Source organism: Eucyclogobius newberryi, unplaced genomic scaffold, assembly GCF_026437365.1.
Source record: "Eucyclogobius newberryi isolate DKJ021-1_F unplaced genomic scaffold, fEucNew1.0.hap1 SCAF_59, whole genome shotgun sequence".
In the NCBI taxonomy this organism is placed as follows: domain Eukaryota; kingdom Metazoa; phylum Chordata; class Actinopteri; order Gobiiformes; family Gobiidae; genus Eucyclogobius; species Eucyclogobius newberryi.
Window position 1 is genome coordinate 468,445 of NW_027316267.1, and position 20,494 is coordinate 488,938.

General features: G+C 40.9%; 22 non-coding genes across 22 annotated transcripts; all 22 read left to right on the forward strand.

Annotated features, from left to right (window-relative positions):
• Positions 1–1,194: 1,194 nt before the first annotated feature.
• Positions 1,195–1,267, forward strand: trnak-uuu (transfer RNA lysine (anticodon UUU)). Its single transcript has one exon. It is a non-coding gene; the product is annotated as a tRNA-Lys (tRNA).
• A 219-nt stretch (positions 1,268–1,486) lies between these two features.
• Positions 1,487–1,558, forward strand: trnaq-uug (transfer RNA glutamine (anticodon UUG)). Its single transcript has one exon. It is a non-coding gene; the product is annotated as a tRNA-Gln (tRNA).
• Positions 1,559–3,067: 1,509 nt separating this feature from the next.
• trnak-uuu (transfer RNA lysine (anticodon UUU)) lies at positions 3,068–3,140 on the forward strand. The gene has a single exon. It is a non-coding gene; the product is annotated as a tRNA-Lys (tRNA).
• Positions 3,141–3,359: 219 nt separating this feature from the next.
• Positions 3,360–3,431, forward strand: trnaq-uug (transfer RNA glutamine (anticodon UUG)). The gene has a single exon. It is a non-coding gene; the product is annotated as a tRNA-Gln (tRNA).
• Positions 3,432–4,940: 1,509 nt separating this feature from the next.
• On the forward strand, positions 4,941–5,013 carry trnak-uuu (transfer RNA lysine (anticodon UUU)). The gene has a single exon. It is a non-coding gene; the product is annotated as a tRNA-Lys (tRNA).
• Positions 5,014–5,232: 219 nt separating this feature from the next.
• Positions 5,233–5,304, forward strand: trnaq-uug (transfer RNA glutamine (anticodon UUG)). The gene has a single exon. It is a non-coding gene; the product is annotated as a tRNA-Gln (tRNA).
• Positions 5,305–6,813: 1,509 nt separating this feature from the next.
• On the forward strand, positions 6,814–6,886 carry trnak-uuu (transfer RNA lysine (anticodon UUU)). The gene has a single exon. It is a non-coding gene; the product is annotated as a tRNA-Lys (tRNA).
• A 219-nt stretch (positions 6,887–7,105) lies between these two features.
• Positions 7,106–7,177, forward strand: trnaq-uug (transfer RNA glutamine (anticodon UUG)). Its single transcript has one exon. It is a non-coding gene; the product is annotated as a tRNA-Gln (tRNA).
• A 1,509-nt stretch (positions 7,178–8,686) lies between these two features.
• On the forward strand, positions 8,687–8,759 carry trnak-uuu (transfer RNA lysine (anticodon UUU)). Its single transcript has one exon. It is a non-coding gene; the product is annotated as a tRNA-Lys (tRNA).
• Positions 8,760–8,978: 219 nt separating this feature from the next.
• Positions 8,979–9,050, forward strand: trnaq-uug (transfer RNA glutamine (anticodon UUG)). Its single transcript has one exon. It is a non-coding gene; the product is annotated as a tRNA-Gln (tRNA).
• Positions 9,051–10,559: 1,509 nt separating this feature from the next.
• trnak-uuu (transfer RNA lysine (anticodon UUU)) lies at positions 10,560–10,632 on the forward strand. The gene has a single exon. It is a non-coding gene; the product is annotated as a tRNA-Lys (tRNA).
• Positions 10,633–10,851: 219 nt separating this feature from the next.
• Positions 10,852–10,923, forward strand: trnaq-uug (transfer RNA glutamine (anticodon UUG)). Its single transcript has one exon. It is a non-coding gene; the product is annotated as a tRNA-Gln (tRNA).
• Positions 10,924–12,432: 1,509 nt separating this feature from the next.
• Positions 12,433–12,505, forward strand: trnak-uuu (transfer RNA lysine (anticodon UUU)). Its single transcript has one exon. It is a non-coding gene; the product is annotated as a tRNA-Lys (tRNA).
• A 219-nt stretch (positions 12,506–12,724) lies between these two features.
• trnaq-uug (transfer RNA glutamine (anticodon UUG)) lies at positions 12,725–12,796 on the forward strand. The gene has a single exon. It is a non-coding gene; the product is annotated as a tRNA-Gln (tRNA).
• A 1,509-nt stretch (positions 12,797–14,305) lies between these two features.
• On the forward strand, positions 14,306–14,378 carry trnak-uuu (transfer RNA lysine (anticodon UUU)). The gene has a single exon. It is a non-coding gene; the product is annotated as a tRNA-Lys (tRNA).
• A 219-nt stretch (positions 14,379–14,597) lies between these two features.
• On the forward strand, positions 14,598–14,669 carry trnaq-uug (transfer RNA glutamine (anticodon UUG)). Its single transcript has one exon. It is a non-coding gene; the product is annotated as a tRNA-Gln (tRNA).
• Positions 14,670–16,178: 1,509 nt separating this feature from the next.
• Positions 16,179–16,251, forward strand: trnak-uuu (transfer RNA lysine (anticodon UUU)). Its single transcript has one exon. It is a non-coding gene; the product is annotated as a tRNA-Lys (tRNA).
• Positions 16,252–16,470: 219 nt separating this feature from the next.
• On the forward strand, positions 16,471–16,542 carry trnaq-uug (transfer RNA glutamine (anticodon UUG)). Its single transcript has one exon. It is a non-coding gene; the product is annotated as a tRNA-Gln (tRNA).
• Positions 16,543–18,051: 1,509 nt separating this feature from the next.
• Positions 18,052–18,124, forward strand: trnak-uuu (transfer RNA lysine (anticodon UUU)). Its single transcript has one exon. It is a non-coding gene; the product is annotated as a tRNA-Lys (tRNA).
• A 219-nt stretch (positions 18,125–18,343) lies between these two features.
• On the forward strand, positions 18,344–18,415 carry trnaq-uug (transfer RNA glutamine (anticodon UUG)). The gene has a single exon. It is a non-coding gene; the product is annotated as a tRNA-Gln (tRNA).
• Positions 18,416–19,924: 1,509 nt separating this feature from the next.
• On the forward strand, positions 19,925–19,997 carry trnak-uuu (transfer RNA lysine (anticodon UUU)). Its single transcript has one exon. It is a non-coding gene; the product is annotated as a tRNA-Lys (tRNA).
• Positions 19,998–20,216: 219 nt separating this feature from the next.
• Positions 20,217–20,288, forward strand: trnaq-uug (transfer RNA glutamine (anticodon UUG)). The gene has a single exon. It is a non-coding gene; the product is annotated as a tRNA-Gln (tRNA).
• The last annotated feature ends 206 nt before the right edge of the window (positions 20,289–20,494 follow it).

Consider the following 20,494-nt stretch of genomic DNA (forward strand, 5'->3'; position numbering starts at 1 on the left):
ACCCCAACTATGAAGCACTTTCTATAAAATGCAGACAGATCATGGCTGTGGTTGAGCTCTACTTTTGACTTACATTTGGCACAGGAGTCCTGATATTGGCCGTACAGTTCATATTCGTGAACAAGTTGCTGACAAGAAAACCCCAAAGAGGAGCACTTATGAGCATGAAGAAGCACAAGTGGTTCCATTTGAAGTAATCTTGGAGCAAGGACTTTTTCTTTTGCATTACCAATGGAGGCTTTTGTCATATGGAACTGCCCCCCAACAAAAAGCACTTACTGAATTTCATTGACAAGTCAATGCTCATGTTAGGGAAATAAGAATGACTCTCTGAAACTGGTGTTTAAACAAACTTTTCCAGAACGTAATTTCAAAGTGCATGCAGACAAAGACATCAACACTACCCCAACAAGTAGCACTTACTGCATTCAAAAGTCAAGTCAGTGCTTGTGCCAGGGTAATGTGAATGACCAGGTAGAGTGAAAACTTCATGGTATTTTTCAAAACTTGAGATACTTGCAGTTATTGAGGCCAAAGTCACAACCAAGACAACCCCAAAGAGAAGCACTTATGATTGCAGAAGCCAACAGTGGCTCAAGTTGAGGTCGTCTTAATGTGTTTGCTTCACAATGTCTTAAATGGTGGTCACAACAAGTAGAACTTACTGAAAAAAACAAGTCAATGCTCCTGTTGAACTCCACTGAATCCAGATATTCCTATCAAAGTGGCTGCTGTACTCCAGATCTTCTTCCGATGTCTTCTTGGCCGTCTCTGGTGAGTTGTGCTGGCTAAGGTATGTGACCAGTATAAGTACCGTATGCCATAGCCCCACCTTCTTTTCAGGGTTTCAACGACTGTGGTAATGGCCATTCTGAAAATGGGCCTTCAATGTGTAGTCAATTTACATACAAGCCGTCAACAAAGTTATCGATGCAGACCAACAAGAGACATCAAATACATAGCCAGTGATCAGCCAAACAAGTTGAATCATTGTGAAACTTCCAAATCATTTTTGCAACTGTCTTTGGTACCCATTGAAGGATTACATTGTCATTGACATTGTAAAGATGCAAGGCCTCATGGGAGTCAGACTCTGGATCCAGTTTATTTGCTGCTAAAAGAACACTGTTCCCAAAAAAGGTTATGCACAGCTATGAAATGATCCAGGCTCCATTTGGCTCTGTCTCACTCAGAGCCTGGATAGCTCAGTAGGTAGAGCATCAGACTTTTAATCTGAGGGTCCAGGGTTCAAGTCCCTGTTCAGGCGGTTGTATTACTATGTAATTATTGTAAGATATTAAACACAATACTAGACCATACAATTTTAATGACTCATGCCGGCATGTAGACAGAATTTGGACTTGCCTAATGCGAAAAGAACTTCCCGTGGTTCCCCTACATCAAAAACACTGCATGTGATATATCATATCAGATTGATCACCAACCCTCATCAAATTCAACCCTACATGGCGGTATTGCATTGTATGGTTCCATGGTGTAATGGTTAGCACTCTGGGCTTTGAATCCAGTGATCCGAGTTCAAATCTCGGTGGAACCTAGAACTGTCTTGAGTTGACTGTAAACTGCAAACCAATGTGTGTCATGGTCCCACCCTCTTTTTTCAACGAGTGTCAATTTACATGCAAGCCATCAACAACAGTGTTTATGGAGCCAAGAGCCATACAATATCATGGACATTGATCAAAGTAAAAGTTCAGTTTAGTTTATTACTGAAAAAGAAACAATTCTTGTATTTCGATTTTAAAGCCAGCATCACTGCCCAAGAGTCAGTGTCTAGAGACAGAGTGATATTACTGAGAAAACAAGCTGATATATTCTATTGTGCAATGCTAAATAGTGAAGCCAGCACAACACCCCAACTATGAAGCACTTTCTATAAAATGCAGACAGATCATGGCTGTGGTTGAGCTCTACTTTTGACTTACATTTGGCACAGGAGTCCTGATATTGGCCGTACAGTTCCTATTCGTGAACAAGTTGCTGACAAGAAAACCCCAAAGAGGAGCACTTATGAGCATGAAGAAGCACAAGTGGTTCCATTTGAAGTAATCTTGGAGCAAGGACTTTTTCTTTTGCATTACCAATGGAGGCTTTTGTCATATGGAACTGCCCCCCAACAAAAAGCACTTACTGAATTTCATTGACAAGTCAATGCTCATGTTAGGGAAATAAGAATGACTCTCTGAAACTGGTGTTTAAACAAACTTTTCCAGAACGTAATTTCAAAGTGCATGCAGACAAAGACATCAACACTACCCCAACAAGTAGCACTTACTGCATTCAAAAGTCAAGTCAGTGCTTGTGCCAGGGTAATGTGAATGACCAGGTAGAGTGAAAACTTCATGGTATTTTTCAAAACTTGAGATACTTGCAGTTATTGAGGCCAAAGTCACAACCAAGACAACCCCAAAGAGAAGCACTTATGATTGCAGAAGCCAACAGTGGCTCAAGTTGAGGTCGTCTTAATGTGTTTGCTTCACAATGTCTTAAATGGTGGTCACAACAAGTAGAACTTACTGAAAAAAACAAGTCAATGCTCCTGTTGAACTCCACTGAATCCAGATATTCCTATCAAAGTGGCTGCTGTACTCCAGATCTTCTTCCGATGTCTTCTTGGCCGTCTCTGGTGAGTTGTGCTGGCTAAGGTATGTGACCAGTATAAGTACCGTATGCCATAGCCCCACCTTCTTTTCAGGGTTTCAACGACTGTGGTAATGGCCATTCTGAAAATGGGCCTTCAATGTGTAGTCAATTTACATACAAGCCGTCAACAAAGTTATCGATGCAGACCAACAAGAGACATCAAATACATAGCCAGTGATCAGCCAAACAAGTTGAATCATTGTGAAACTTCCAAATCATTTTTGCAACTGTCTTTGGTACCCATTGAAGGATTACATTGTCATTGACATTGTAAAGATGCAAGGCCTCATGGGAGTCAGACTCTGGATCCAGTTTATTTGCTGCTAAAAGAACACTGTTCCCAAAAAAGGTTATGCACAGCTATGAAATGATCCAGGCTCCATTTGGCTCTGTCTCACTCAGAGCCTGGATAGCTCAGTCGGTAGAGCATCAGACTTTTAATCTGAGGGTCCAGGGTTCAAGTCCCTGTTCAGGCGGTTGTATTACTATGTAATTATTGTAAGATATTAAACACAATACTAGACCATACAATTTTAATGACTCATGCCGGCATGTAGACAGAATTTGGACTTGCCTAATGCGAAAAGAACTTCCCGTGGTTCCCCTACATCAAAAACACTGCATGTGATATATCATATCAGATTGATCACCAACCCTCATCAAATTCAACCCTACATGGCGGTATTGCATTGTATGGTTCCATGGTGTAATGGTTAGCACTCTGGGCTTTGAATCCAGTGATCCGAGTTCAAATCTCGGTGGAACCTAGAACTGTCTTGAGTTGACTGTAAACTGCAAACCAATGTGTGTCATGGTCCCACCCTCTTTTTTCAACGAGTGTCAATTTACATGCAAGCCATCAACAACAGTGTTTATGGAGCCAAGAGCCATACAATATCATGGACATTGATCAAAGTAAAAGTTCAGTTTAGTTTATTACTGAAAAAGAAACAATTCTTGTATTTCGATTTTAAAGCCAGCATCACTGCCCAAGAGTCAGTGTCTAGAGACAGAGTGATATTACTGAGAAAACAAGCTGATATATTCTATTGTGCAATGCTAAATAGTGAAGCCAGAACAACACCCCAACTATGAAGCACTTTCTATAAAATGCAGACAGATCATGGCTGTGGTTGAGCTCTACTTTTGACTTACATTTGGCACAGGAGTCCTGATATTGGCCGTACAGTTCATATTCGTGAACAAGTTGCTGACAAGAAAACCCCAAAGAGGAGCACTTATGAGCATGAAGAAGCACAAGTGGTTCCATTTGAAGTAATCTTGGAGCAAGGACTTTTTCTTTTGCATTACCAATGGAGGCTTTTGTCATATGGAACTGCCCCCCAACAAAAAGCACTTACTGAATTTCATTGACAAGTCAATGCTCATGTTAGGGAAATAAGAATGACTCTCTGAAACTGGTGTTTAAACAAACTTTTCCAGAACGTAATTTCAAAGTGCATGCAGACAAAGACATCAACACTACCCCAACAAGTAGCACTTACTGCATTCAAAAGTCAAGTCAGTGCTTGTGCCAGGGTAATGTGAATGACCAGGTAGAGTGAAAACTTCATGGTATTTTTCAAAACTTGAGATACTTGCAGTTATTGAGGCCAAAGTCACAACCAAGACAACCCCAAAGAGAAGCACTTATGATTGCAGAAGCCAACAGTGGCTCAAGTTGAGGTCGTCTTAATGTGTTTGCTTCACAATGTCTTAAATGGTGGTCACAACAAGTAGAACTTACTGAAAAAAACAAGTCAATGCTCCTGTTGAACTCCACTGAATCCAGATATTCCTATCAAAGTGGCTGCTGTACTCCAGATCTTCTTCCGATGTCTTCTTGGCCGTCTCTGGTGAGTTGTGCTGGCTAAGGTATGTGACCAGTATAAGTACCGTATGCCATAGCCCCACCTTCTTTTCAGGGTTTCAACGACTGTGGTAATGGCCATTCTGAAAATGGGCCTTCAATGTGTAGTCAATTTACATACAAGCCGTCAACAAAGTTATCGATGCAGACCAACAAGAGACATCAAATACATAGCCAGTGATCAGCCAAACAAGTTGAATCATTGTGAAACTTCCAAATCATTTTTGCAACTGTCTTTGGTACCCATTGAAGGATTACATTGTCATTGACATTGTAAAGATGCAAGGCCTCATGGGAGTCAGACTCTGGATCCAGTTTATTTGCTGCTAAAAGAACACTGTTCCCAAAAAAGGTTATGCACAGCTATGAAATGATCCAGGCTCCATTTGGCTCTGTCTCACTCAGAGCCTGGATAGCTCAGTAGGTAGAGCATCAGACTTTTAATCTGAGGGTCCAGGGTTCAAGTCCCTGTTCAGGCGGTTGTATTACTATGTAATTATTGTAAGATATTAAACACAATACTAGACCATACAATTTTAATGACTCATGCCGGCATGTAGACAGAATTTGGACTTGCCTAATGCGAAAAGAACTTCCCGTGGTTCCCCTACATCAAAAACACTGCATGTGATATATCATATCAGATTGATCACCAACCCTCATCAAATTCAACCCTACATGGCGGTATTGCATTGTATGGTTCCATGGTGTAATGGTTAGCACTCTGGGCTTTGAATCCAGTGATCCGAGTTCAAATCTCGGTGGAACCTAGAACTGTCTTGAGTTGACTGTAAACTGCAAACCAATGTGTGTCATGGTCCCACCCTCTTTTTTCAACGAGTGTCAATTTACATGCAAGCCATCAACAACAGTGTTTATGGAGCCAAGAGCCATACAATATCATGGACATTGATCAAAGTAAAAGTTCAGTTTAGTTTATTACTGAAAAAGAAACAATTCTTGTATTTCGATTTTAAAGCCAGCATCACTGCCCAAGAGTCAGTGTCTAGAGACAGAGTGATATTACTGAGAAAACAAGCTGATATATTCTATTGTGCAATGCTAAATAGTGAAGCCAGCACAACACCCCAACTATGAAGCACTTTCTATAAAATGCAGACAGATCATGGCTGTGGTTGAGCTCTACTTTTGACTTACATTTGGCACAGGAGTCCTGATATTGGCCGTACAGTTCCTATTCGTGAACAAGTTGCTGACAAGAAAACCCCAAAGAGGAGCACTTATGAGCATGAAGAAGCACAAGTGGTTCCATTTGAAGTAATCTTGGAGCAAGGACTTTTTCTTTTGCATTACCAATGGAGGCTTTTGTCATATGGAACTGCCCCCCAACAAAAAGCACTTACTGAATTTCATTGACAAGTCAATGCTCATGTTAGGGAAATAAGAATGACTCTCTGAAACTGGTGTTTAAACAAACTTTTCCAGAACGTAATTTCAAAGTGCATGCAGACAAAGACATCAACACTACCCCAACAAGTAGCACTTACTGCATTCAAAAGTCAAGTCAGTGCTTGTGCCAGGGTAATGTGAATGACCAGGTAGAGTGAAAACTTCATGGTATTTTTCAAAACTTGAGATACTTGCAGTTATTGAGGCCAAAGTCACAACCAAGACAACCCCAAAGAGAAGCACTTATGATTGCAGAAGCCAACAGTGGCTCAAGTTGAGGTCGTCTTAATGTGTTTGCTTCACAATGTCTTAAATGGTGGTCACAACAAGTAGAACTTACTGAAAAAAACAAGTCAATGCTCCTGTTGAACTCCACTGAATCCAGATATTCCTATCAAAGTGGCTGCTGTACTCCAGATCTTCTTCCGATGTCTTCTTGGCCGTCTCTGGTGAGTTGTGCTGGCTAAGGTATGTGACCAGTATAAGTACCGTATGCCATAGCCCCACCTTCTTTTCAGGGTTTCAACGACTGTGGTAATGGCCATTCTGAAAATGGGCCTTCAATGTGTAGTCAATTTACATACAAGCCGTCAACAAAGTTATCGATGCAGACCAACAAGAGACATCAAATACATAGCCAGTGATCAGCCAAACAAGTTGAATCATTGTGAAACTTCCAAATCATTTTTGCAACTGTCTTTGGTACCCATTGAAGGATTACATTGTCATTGACATTGTAAAGATGCAAGGCCTCATGGGAGTCAGACTCTGGATCCAGTTTATTTGCTGCTAAAAGAACACTGTTCCCAAAAAAGGTTATGCACAGCTATGAAATGATCCAGGCTCCATTTGGCTCTGTCTCACTCAGAGCCTGGATAGCTCAGTCGGTAGAGCATCAGACTTTTAATCTGAGGGTCCAGGGTTCAAGTCCCTGTTCAGGCGGTTGTATTACTATGTAATTATTGTAAGATATTAAACACAATACTAGACCATACAATTTTAATGACTCATGCCGGCATGTAGACAGAATTTGGACTTGCCTAATGCGAAAAGAACTTCCCGTGGTTCCCCTACATCAAAAACACTGCATGTGATATATCATATCAGATTGATCACCAACCCTCATCAAATTCAACCCTACATGGCGGTATTGCATTGTATGGTTCCATGGTGTAATGGTTAGCACTCTGGGCTTTGAATCCAGTGATCCGAGTTCAAATCTCGGTGGAACCTAGAACTGTCTTGAGTTGACTGTAAACTGCAAACCAATGTGTGTCATGGTCCCACCCTCTTTTTTCAACGAGTGTCAATTTACATGCAAGCCATCAACAACAGTGTTTATGGAGCCAAGAGCCATACAATATCATGGACATTGATCAAAGTAAAAGTTCAGTTTAGTTTATTACTGAAAAAGAAACAATTCTTGTATTTCGATTTTAAAGCCAGCATCACTGCCCAAGAGTCAGTGTCTAGAGACAGAGTGATATTACTGAGAAAACAAGCTGATATATTCTATTGTGCAATGCTAAATAGTGAAGCCAGAACAACACCCCAACTATGAAGCACTTTCTATAAAATGCAGACAGATCATGGCTGTGGTTGAGCTCTACTTTTGACTTACATTTGGCACAGGAGTCCTGATATTGGCCGTACAGTTCATATTCGTGAACAAGTTGCTGACAAGAAAACCCCAAAGAGGAGCACTTATGAGCATGAAGAAGCACAAGTGGTTCCATTTGAAGTAATCTTGGAGCAAGGACTTTTTCTTTTGCATTACCAATGGAGGCTTTTGTCATATGGAACTGCCCCCCAACAAAAAGCACTTACTGAATTTCATTGACAAGTCAATGCTCATGTTAGGGAAATAAGAATGACTCTCTGAAACTGGTGTTTAAACAAACTTTTCCAGAACGTAATTTCAAAGTGCATGCAGACAAAGACATCAACACTACCCCAACAAGTAGCACTTACTGCATTCAAAAGTCAAGTCAGTGCTTGTGCCAGGGTAATGTGAATGACCAGGTAGAGTGAAAACTTCATGGTATTTTTCAAAACTTGAGATACTTGCAGTTATTGAGGCCAAAGTCACAACCAAGACAACCCCAAAGAGAAGCACTTATGATTGCAGAAGCCAACAGTGGCTCAAGTTGAGGTCGTCTTAATGTGTTTGCTTCACAATGTCTTAAATGGTGGTCACAACAAGTAGAACTTACTGAAAAAAACAAGTCAATGCTCCTGTTGAACTCCACTGAATCCAGATATTCCTATCAAAGTGGCTGCTGTACTCCAGATCTTCTTCCGATGTCTTCTTGGCCGTCTCTGGTGAGTTGTGCTGGCTAAGGTATGTGACCAGTATAAGTACCGTATGCCATAGCCCCACCTTCTTTTCAGGGTTTCAACGACTGTGGTAATGGCCATTCTGAAAATGGGCCTTCAATGTGTAGTCAATTTACATACAAGCCGTCAACAAAGTTATCGATGCAGACCAACAAGAGACATCAAATACATAGCCAGTGATCAGCCAAACAAGTTGAATCATTGTGAAACTTCCAAATCATTTTTGCAACTGTCTTTGGTACCCATTGAAGGATTACATTGTCATTGACATTGTAAAGATGCAAGGCCTCATGGGAGTCAGACTCTGGATCCAGTTTATTTGCTGCTAAAAGAACACTGTTCCCAAAAAAGGTTATGCACAGCTATGAAATGATCCAGGCTCCATTTGGCTCTGTCTCACTCAGAGCCTGGATAGCTCAGTCGGTAGAGCATCAGACTTTTAATCTGAGGGTCCAGGGTTCAAGTCCCTGTTCAGGCGGTTGTATTACTATGTAATTATTGTAAGATATTAAACACAATACTAGACCATACAATTTTAATGACTCATGCCGGCATGTAGACAGAATTTGGACTTGCCTAATGCGAAAAGAACTTCCCGTGGTTCCCCTACATCAAAAACACTGCATGTGATATATCATATCAGATTGATCACCAACCCTCATCAAATTCAACCCTACATGGCGGTATTGCATTGTATGGTTCCATGGTGTAATGGTTAGCACTCTGGGCTTTGAATCCAGTGATCCGAGTTCAAATCTCGGTGGAACCTAGAACTGTCTTGAGTTGACTGTAAACTGCAAACCAATGTGTGCCATGGTCCCACCTTCTTTTTTCAACGAGTGTCAATTTACATGCAAGCCATCAACAACAGTGTTTATGGAGCCAAGAGCCATACAATATCATGGACATTGATCAAAGTAAAAGTTCAGTTTAGTTTATTACTGAAAAAGAAACAATTCTTGTATTTCAATTTTAAAGCCAGCATCACTGCCCAAGAGTCAGTGTCTAGAGACAGAGTGATATTACTGAGAAAACAAGCTGATATATTCTATTGTGCAATGCTAAATAGTGAAGCCAGAACAACACCCCAACTATGAAGCACTTTCTATAAAATGCAGACAGATCATGGCTGTGGTTGAGCTCTACTTTTGACTTACATTTGGCACAGGAGTCCTGATATTGGCCGTACAGTTCCTATTCGTGAACAAGTTGCTGACAAGAAAACCCCAAAGAGGAGCACTTATGAGCATGAAGAAGCACAAGTGGTTCCATTTGAAGTAATCTTGGAGCAAGGACTTTTTCTTTTGCATTACCAATGGAGGCTTTTGTCATATGGAACTGCCCCCCAACAAAAAGCACTTACTGAATTTCATTGACAAGTCAATGCTCATGTTAGGGAAATAAGAATGACTCTCTGAAACTGGTGTTTAAACAAACTTTTCCAGAACGTAATTTCAAAGTGCATGCAGACAAAGACATCAACACTACCCCAACAAGTAGCACTTACTGCATTCAAAAGTCAAGTCAGTGCTTGTGCCAGGGTAATGTGAATGACCAGGTAGAGTGAAAACTTCATGGTATTTTTCAAAACTTGAGATACTTGCAGTTATTGAGGCCAAAGTCACAACCAAGACAACCCCAAAGAGAAGCACTTATGATTGCAGAAGCCAACAGTGGCTCAAGTTGAGGTCGTCTTAATGTGTTTGCTTCACAATGTCTTAAATGGTGGTCACAACAAGTAGAACTTACTGAAAAAAACAAGTCAATGCTCCTGTTGAACTCCACTGAATCCAGATATTCCTATCAAAGTGGCTGCTGTACTCCAGATCTTCTTCCGATGTCTTCTTGGCCGTCTCTGGTGAGTTGTGCTGGCTAAGGTATGTGACCAGTATAAGTACCGTATGCCATAGCCCCACCTTCTTTTCAGGGTTTCAACGACTGTGGTAATGGCCATTCTGAAAATGGGCCTTCAATGTGTAGTCAATTTACATACAAGCCGTCAACAAAGTTATCGATGCAGACCAACAAGAGACATCAAATACATAGCCAGTGATCAGCCAAACAAGTTGAATCATTGTGAAACTTCCAAATCATTTTTGCAACTGTCTTTGGTACCCATTGAAGGATTACATTGTCATTGACATTGTAAAGATGCAAGGCCTCATGGGAGTCAGACTCTGGATCCAGTTTATTTGCTGCTAAAAGAACACTGTTCCCAAAAAAGGTTATGCACAGCTATGAAATGATCCAGGCTCCATTTGGCTCTGTCTCACTCAGAGCCTGGATAGCTCAGTCGGTAGAGCATCAGACTTTTAATCTGAGGGTCCAGGGTTCAAGTCCCTGTTCAGGCGGTTGTATTACTATGTAATTATTGTAAGATATTAAACACAATACTAGACCATACAATTTTAATGACTCATGCCGGCATGTAGACAGAATTTGGACTTGCCTAATGCGAAAAGAACTTCCCGTGGTTCCCCTACATCAAAAACACTGCATGTGATATATCATATCAGATTGATCACCAACCCTCATCAAATTCAACCCTACATGGCGGTATTGCATTGTATGGTTCCATGGTGTAATGGTTAGCACTCTGGGCTTTGAATCCAGTGATCCGAGTTCAAATCTCGGTGGAACCTAGAACTGTCTTGAGTTGACTGTAAACTGCAAACCAATGTGTGTCATGGTCCCACCCTCTTTTTTCAACGAGTGTCAATTTACATGCAAGCCATCAACAACAGTGTTTATGGAGCCAAGAGCCATACAATATCATGGACATTGATCAAAGTAAAAGTTCAGTTTAGTTTATTACTGAAAAAGAAACAATTCTTGTATTTCGATTTTAAAGCCAGCATCACTGCCCAAGAGTCAGTGTCTAGAGACAGAGTGATATTACTGAGAAAACAAGCTGATATATTCTATTGTGCAATGCTAAATAGTGAAGCCAGAACAACACCCCAACTATGAAGCACTTTCTATAAAATGCAGACAGATCATGGCTGTGGTTGAGCTCTACTTTTGACTTACATTTGGCACAGGAGTCCTGATATTGGCCGTACAGTTCATATTCGTGAACAAGTTGCTGACAAGAAAACCCCAAAGAGGAGCACTTATGAGCATGAAGAAGCACAAGTGGTTCCATTTGAAGTAATCTTGGAGCAAGGACTTTTTCTTTTGCATTACCAATGGAGGCTTTTGTCATATGGAACTGCCCCCCAACAAAAAGCACTTACTGAATTTCATTGACAAGTCAATGCTCATGTTAGGGAAATAAGAATGACTCTCTGAAACTGGTGTTTAAACAAACTTTTCCAGAACGTAATTTCAAAGTGCATGCAGACAAAGACATCAACACTACCCCAACAAGTAGCACTTACTGCATTCAAAAGTCAAGTCAGTGCTTGTGCCAGGGTAATGTGAATGACCAGGTAGAGTGAAAACTTCATGGTATTTTTCAAAACTTGAGATACTTGCAGTTATTGAGGCCAAAGTCACAACCAAGACAACCCCAAAGAGAAGCACTTATGATTGCAGAAGCCAACAGTGGCTCAAGTTGAGGTCGTCTTAATGTGTTTGCTTCACAATGTCTTAAATGGTGGTCACAACAAGTAGAACTTACTGAAAAAAACAAGTCAATGCTCCTGTTGAACTCCACTGAATCCAGATATTCCTATCAAAGTGGCTGCTGTACTCCAGATCTTCTTCCGATGTCTTCTTGGCCGTCTCTGGTGAGTTGTGCTGGCTAAGGTATGTGACCAGTATAAGTACCGTATGCCATAGCCCCACCTTCTTTTCAGGGTTTCAACGACTGTGGTAATGGCCATTCTGAAAATGGGCCTTCAATGTGTAGTCAATTTACATACAAGCCGTCAACAAAGTTATCGATGCAGACCAACAAGAGACATCAAATACATAGCCAGTGATCAGCCAAACAAGTTGAATCATTGTGAAACTTCCAAATCATTTTTGCAACTGTCTTTGGTACCCATTGAAGGATTACATTGTCATTGACATTGTAAAGATGCAAGGCCTCATGGGAGTCAGACTCTGGATCCAGTTTATTTGCTGCTAAAAGAACACTGTTCCCAAAAAAGGTTATGCACAGCTATGAAATGATCCAGGCTCCATTTGGCTCTGTCTCACTCAGAGCCTGGATAGCTCAGTAGGTAGAGCATCAGACTTTTAATCTGAGGGTCCAGGGTTCAAGTCCCTGTTCAGGCGGTTGTATTACTATGTAATTATTGTAAGATATTAAACACAATACTAGACCATACAATTTTAATGACTCATGCCGGCATGTAGACAGAATTTGGACTTGCCTAATGCGAAAAGAACTTCCCGTGGTTCCCCTACATCAAAAACACTGCATGTGATATATCATATCAGATTGATCACCAACCCTCATCAAATTCAACCCTACATGGCGGTATTGCATTGTATGGTTCCATGGTGTAATGGTTAGCACTCTGGGCTTTGAATCCAGTGATCCGAGTTCAAATCTCGGTGGAACCTAGAACTGTCTTGAGTTGACTGTAAACTGCAAACCAATGTGTGTCATGGTCCCACCCTCTTTTTTCAACGAGTGTCAATTTACATGCAAGCCATCAACAACAGTGTTTATGGAGCCAAGAGCCATACAATATCATGGACATTGATCAAAGTAAAAGTTCAGTTTAGTTTATTACTGAAAAAGAAACAATTCTTGTATTTCGATTTTAAAGCCAGCATCACTGCCCAAGAGTCAGTGTCTAGAGACAGAGTGATATTACTGAGAAAACAAGCTGATATATTCTATTGTGCAATGCTAAATAGTGAAGCCAGCACAACACCCCAACTATGAAGCACTTTCTATAAAATGCAGACAGATCATGGCTGTGGTTGAGCTCTACTTTTGACTTACATTTGGCACAGGAGTCCTGATATTGGCCGTACAGTTCCTATTCGTGAACAAGTTGCTGACAAGAAAACCCCAAAGAGGAGCACTTATGAGCATGAAGAAGCACAAGTGGTTCCATTTGAAGTAATCTTGGAGCAAGGACTTTTTCTTTTGCATTACCAATGGAGGCTTTTGTCATATGGAACTGCCCCCCAACAAAAAGCACTTACTGAATTTCATTGACAAGTCAATGCTCATGTTAGGGAAATAAGAATGACTCTCTGAAACTGGTGTTTAAACAAACTTTTCCAGAACGTAATTTCAAAGTGCATGCAGACAAAGACATCAACACTACCCCAACAAGTAGCACTTACTGCATTCAAAAGTCAAGTCAGTGCTTGTGCCAGGGTAATGTGAATGACCAGGTAGAGTGAAAACTTCATGGTATTTTTCAAAACTTGAGATACTTGCAGTTATTGAGGCCAAAGTCACAACCAAGACAACCCCAAAGAGAAGCACTTATGATTGCAGAAGCCAACAGTGGCTCAAGTTGAGGTCGTCTTAATGTGTTTGCTTCACAATGTCTTAAATGGTGGTCACAACAAGTAGAACTTACTGAAAAAAACAAGTCAATGCTCCTGTTGAACTCCACTGAATCCAGATATTCCTATCAAAGTGGCTGCTGTACTCCAGATCTTCTTCCGATGTCTTCTTGGCCGTCTCTGGTGAGTTGTGCTGGCTAAGGTATGTGACCAGTATAAGTACCGTATGCCATAGCCCCACCTTCTTTTCAGGGTTTCAACGACTGTGGTAATGGCCATTCTGAAAATGGGCCTTCAATGTGTAGTCAATTTACATACAAGCCGTCAACAAAGTTATCGATGCAGACCAACAAGAGACATCAAATACATAGCCAGTGATCAGCCAAACAAGTTGAATCATTGTGAAACTTCCAAATCATTTTTGCAACTGTCTTTGGTACCCATTGAAGGATTACATTGTCATTGACATTGTAAAGATGCAAGGCCTCATGGGAGTCAGACTCTGGATCCAGTTTATTTGCTGCTAAAAGAACACTGTTCCCAAAAAAGGTTATGCACAGCTATGAAATGATCCAGGCTCCATTTGGCTCTGTCTCACTCAGAGCCTGGATAGCTCAGTCGGTAGAGCATCAGACTTTTAATCTGAGGGTCCAGGGTTCAAGTCCCTGTTCAGGCGGTTGTATTACTATGTAATTATTGTAAGATATTAAACACAATACTAGACCATACAATTTTAATGACTCATGCCGGCATGTAGACAGAATTTGGACTTGCCTAATGCGAAAAGAACTTCCCGTGGTTCCCCTACATCAAAAACACTGCATGTGATATATCATATCAGATTGATCACCAACCCTCATCAAATTCAACCCTACATGGCGGTATTGCATTGTATGGTTCCATGGTGTAATGGTTAGCACTCTGGGCTTTGAATCCAGTGATCCGAGTTCAAATCTCGGTGGAACCTAGAACTGTCTTGAGTTGACTGTAAACTGCAAACCAATGTGTGTCATGGTCCCACCCTCTTTTTTCAACGAGTGTCAATTTACATGCAAGCCATCAACAACAGTGTTTATGGAGCCAAGAGCCATACAATATCATGGACATTGATCAAAGTAAAAGTTCAGTTTAGTTTATTACTGAAAAAGAAACAATTCTTGTATTTCGATTTTAAAGCCAGCATCACTGCCCAAGAGTCAGTGTCTAGAGACAGAGTGATATTACTGAGAAAACAAGCTGATATATTCTATTGTGCAATGCTAAATAGTGAAGCCAGAACAACACCCCAACTATGAAGCACTTTCTATAAAATGCAGACAGATCATGGCTGTGGTTGAGCTCTACTTTTGACTTACATTTGGCACAGGAGTCCTGATATTGGCCGTACAGTTCATATTCGTGAACAAGTTGCTGACAAGAAAACCCCAAAGAGGAGCACTTATGAGCATGAAGAAGCACAAGTGGTTCCATTTGAAGTAATCTTGGAGCAAGGACTTTTTCTTTTGCATTACCAATGGAGGCTTTTGTCATATGGAACTGCCCCCCAACAAAAAGCACTTACTGAATTTCATTGACAAGTCAATGCTCATGTTAGGGAAATAAGAATGACTCTCTGAAACTGGTGTTTAAACAAACTTTTCCAGAACGTAATTTCAAAGTGCATGCAGACAAAGACATCAACACTACCCCAACAAGTAGCACTTACTGCATTCAAAAGTCAAGTCAGTGCTTGTGCCAGGGTAATGTGAATGACCAGGTAGAGTGAAAACTTCATGGTATTTTTCAAAACTTGAGATACTTGCAGTTATTGAGGCCAAAGTCACAACCAAGACAACCCCAAAGAGAAGCACTTATGATTGCAGAAGCCAACAGTGGCTCAAGTTGAGGTCGTCTTAATGTGTTTGCTTCACAATGTCTTAAATGGTGGTCACAACAAGTAGAACTTACTGAAAAAAACAAGTCAATGCTCCTGTTGAACTCCACTGAATCCAGATATTCCTATCAAAGTGGCTGCTGTACTCCAGATCTTCTTCCGATGTCTTCTTGGCCGTCTCTGGTGAGTTGTGCTGGCTAAGGTATGTGACCAGTATAAGTACCGTATGCCATAGCCCCACCTTCTTTTCAGGGTTTCAACGACTGTGGTAATGGCCATTCTGAAAATGGGCCTTCAATGTGTAGTCAATTTACATACAAGCCGTCAACAAAGTTATCGATGCAGACCAACAAGAGACATCAAATACATAGCCAGTGATCAGCCAAACAAGTTGAATCATTGTGAAACTTCCAAATCATTTTTGCAACTGTCTTTGGTACCCATTGAAGGATTACATTGTCATTGACATTGTAAAGATGCAAGGCCTCATGGGAGTCAGACTCTGGATCCAGTTTATTTGCTGCTAAAAGAACACTGTTCCCAAAAAAGGTTATGCACAGCTATGAAATGATCCAGGCTCCATTTGGCTCTGTCTCACTCAGAGCCTGGATAGCTCAGTAGGTAGAGCATCAGACTTTTAATCTGAGGGTCCAGGGTTCAAGTCCCTGTTCAGGCGGTTGTATTACTATGTAATTATTGTAAGATATTAAACACAATACTAGACCATACAATTTTAATGACTCATGCCGGCATGTAGACAGAATTTGGACTTGCCTAATGCGAAAAGAACTTCCCGTGGTTCCCCTACATCAAAAACACTGCATGTGATATATCATATCAGATTGATCACCAACCCTCATCAAATTCAACCCTACATGGCGGTATTGCATTGTATGGTTCCATGGTGTAATGGTTAGCACTCTGGGCTTTGAATCCAGTGATCCGAGTTCAAATCTCGGTGGAACCTAGAACTGTCTTGAGTTGACTGTAAACTGCAAACCAATGTGTGTCATGGTCCCACCCTCTTTTTTCAACGAGTGTCAATTTACATGCAAGCCATCAACAACAGTGTTTATGGAGCCAAGAGCCATACAATATCATGGACATTGATCAAAGTAAAAGTTCAGTTTAGTTTATTACTGAAAAAGAAACAATTCTTGTATTTCGATTTTAAAGCCAGCATCACTGCCCAAGAGTCAGTGTCTAGAGACAGAGTGATATTACTGAGAAAACAAGCTGATATATTCTATTGTGCAATGCTAAATAGTGAAGCCAGCACAACACCCCAACTATGAAGCACTTTCTATAAAATGCAGACAGATCATGGCTGTGGTTGAGCTCTACTTTTGACTTACATTTGGCACAGGAGTCCTGATATTGGCCGTACAGTTCCTATTCGTGAACAAGTTGCTGACAAGAAAACCCCAAAGAGGAGCACTTATGAGCATGAAGAAGCACAAGTGGTTCCATTTGAAGTAATCTTGGAGCAAGGACTTTTTCTTTTGCATTACCAATGGAGGCTTTTGTCATATGGAACTGCCCCCCAACAAAAAGCACTTACTGAATTTCATTGACAAGTCAATGCTCATGTTAGGGAAATAAGAATGACTCTCTGAAACTGGTGTTTAAACAAACTTTTCCAGAACGTAATTTCAAAGTGCATGCAGACAAAGACATCAACACTACCCCAACAAGTAGCACTTACTGCATTCAAAAGTCAAGTCAGTGCTTGTGCCAGGGTAATGTGAATGACCAGGTAGAGTGAAAACTTCATGGTATTTTTCAAAACTTGAGATACTTGCAGTTATTGAGGCCAAAGTCACAACCAAGACAACCCCAAAGAGAAGCACTTATGATTGCAGAAGCCAACAGTGGCTCAAGTTGAGGTCGTCTTAATGTGTTTGCTTCACAATGTCTTAAATGGTGGTCACAACAAGTAGAACTTACTGAAAAAAACAAGTCAATGCTCCTGTTGAACTCCACTGAATCCAGATATTCCTATCAAAGTGGCTGCTGTACTCCAGATCTTCTTCCGATGTCTTCTTGGCCGTCTCTGGTGAGTTGTGCTGGCTAAGGTATGTGACCAGTATAAGTACCGTATGCCATAGCCCCACCTTCTTTTCAGGGTTTCAACGACTGTGGTAATGGCCATTCTGAAAATGGGCCTTCAATGTGTAGTCAATTTACATACAAGCCGTCAACAAAGTTATCGATGCAGACCAACAAGAGACATCAAATACATAGCCAGTGATCAGCCAAACAAGTTGAATCATTGTGAAACTTCCAAATCATTTTTGCAACTGTCTTTGGTACCCATTGAAGGATTACATTGTCATTGACATTGTAAAGATGCAAGGCCTCATGGGAGTCAGACTCTGGATCCAGTTTATTTGCTGCTAAAAGAACACTGTTCCCAAAAAAGGTTATGCACAGCTATGAAATGATCCAGGCTCCATTTGGCTCTGTCTCACTCAGAGCCTGGATAGCTCAGTCGGTAGAGCATCAGACTTTTAATCTGAGGGTCCAGGGTTCAAGTCCCTGTTCAGGCGGTTGTATTACTATGTAATTATTGTAAGATATTAAACACAATACTAGACCATACAATTTTAATGACTCATGCCGGCATGTAGACAGAATTTGGACTTGCCTAATGCGAAAAGAACTTCCCGTGGTTCCCCTACATCAAAAACACTGCATGTGATATATCATATCAGATTGATCACCAACCCTCATCAAATTCAACCCTACATGGCGGTATTGCATTGTATGGTTCCATGGTGTAATGGTTAGCACTCTGGGCTTTGAATCCAGTGATCCGAGTTCAAATCTCGGTGGAACCTAGAACTGTCTTGAGTTGACTGTAAACTGCAAACCAATGTGTGTCATGGTCCCACCCTCTTTTTTCAACGAGTGTCAATTTACATGCAAGCCATCAACAACAGTGTTTATGGAGCCAAGAGCCATACAATATCATGGACATTGATCAAAGTAAAAGTTCAGTTTAGTTTATTACTGAAAAAGAAACAATTCTTGTATTTCGATTTTAAAGCCAGCATCACTGCCCAAGAGTCAGTGTCTAGAGACAGAGTGATATTACTGAGAAAACAAGCTGATATATTCTATTGTGCAATGCTAAATAGTGAAGCCAGAACAACACCCCAACTATGAAGCACTTTCTATAAAATGCAGACAGATCATGGCTGTGGTTGAGCTCTACTTTTGACTTACATTTGGCACAGGAGTCCTGATATTGGCCGTACAGTTCATATTCGTGAACAAGTTGCTGACAAGAAAACCCCAAAGAGGAGCACTTATGAGCATGAAGAAGCACAAGTGGTTCCATTTGAAGTAATCTTGGAGCAAGGACTTTTTCTTTTGCATTACCAATGGAGGCTTTTGTCATATGGAACTGCCCCCCAACAAAAAGCACTTACTGAATTTCATTGACAAGTCAATGCTCATGTTAGGGAAATAAGAATGACTCTCTGAAACTGGTGTTTAAACAAACTTTTCCAGAACGTAATTTCAAAGTGCATGCAGACAAAGACATCAACACTACCCCAACAAGTAGCACTTACTGCATTCAAAAGTCAAGTCAGTGCTTGTGCCAGGGTAATGTGAATGACCAGGTAGAGTGAAAACTTCATGGTATTTTTCAAAACTTGAGATACTTGCAGTTATTGAGGCCAAAGTCACAACCAAGACAACCCCAAAGAGAAGCACTTATGATTGCAGAAGCCAACAGTGGCTCAAGTTGAGGTCGTCTTAATGTGTTTGCTTCACAATGTCTTAAATGGTGGTCACAACAAGTAGAACTTACTGAAAAAAACAAGTCAATGCTCCTGTTGAACTCCACTGAATCCAGATATTCCTATCAAAGTGGCTGCTGTACTCCAGATCTTCTTCCGATGTCTTCTTGGCCGTCTCTGGTGAGTTGTGCTGGCTAAGGTATGTGACCAGTATAAGTACCGTATGCCATAGCCCCACCTTCTTTTCAGGGTTTCAACGACTGTGGTAATGGCCATTCTGAAAATGGGCCTTCAATGTGTAGTCAATTTACATACAAGCCGTCAACAAAGTTATCGATGCAGACCAACAAGAGACATCAAATACATAGCCAGTGATCAGCCAAACAAGTTGAATCATTGTGAAACTTCCAAATCATTTTTGCAACTGTCTTTGGTACCCATTGAAGGATTACATTGTCATTGACATTGTAAAGATGCAAGGCCTCATGGGAGTCAGACTCTGGATCCAGTTTATTTGCTGCTAAAAGAACACTGTTCCCAAAAAAGGTTATGCACAGCTATGAAATGATCCAGGCTCCATTTGGCTCTGTCTCACTCAGAGCCTGGATAGCTCAGTCGGTAGAGCATCAGACTTTTAATCTGAGGGTCCAGGGTTCAAGTCCCTGTTCAGGCGGTTGTATTACTATGTAATTATTGTAAGATATTAAACACAATACTAGACCATACAATTTTAATGACTCATGCCGGCATGTAGACAGAATTTGGACTTGCCTAATGCGAAAAGAACTTCCCGTGGTTCCCCTACATCAAAAACACTGCATGTGATATATCATATCAGATTGATCACCAACCCTCATCAAATTCAACCCTACATGGCGGTATTGCATTGTATGGTTCCATGGTGTAATGGTTAGCACTCTGGGCTTTGAATCCAGTGATCCGAGTTCAAATCTCGGTGGAACCTAGAACTGTCTTGAGTTGACTGTAAACTGCAAACCAATGTGTGCCATGGTCCCACCTTCTTTTTTCAACGAGTGTCAATTTACATGCAAGCCATCAACAACAGTGTTTATGGAGCCAAGAGCCATACAATATCATGGACATTGATCAAAGTAAAAGTTCAGTTTAGTTTATTACTGAAAAAGAAACAATTCTTGTATTTCAATTTTA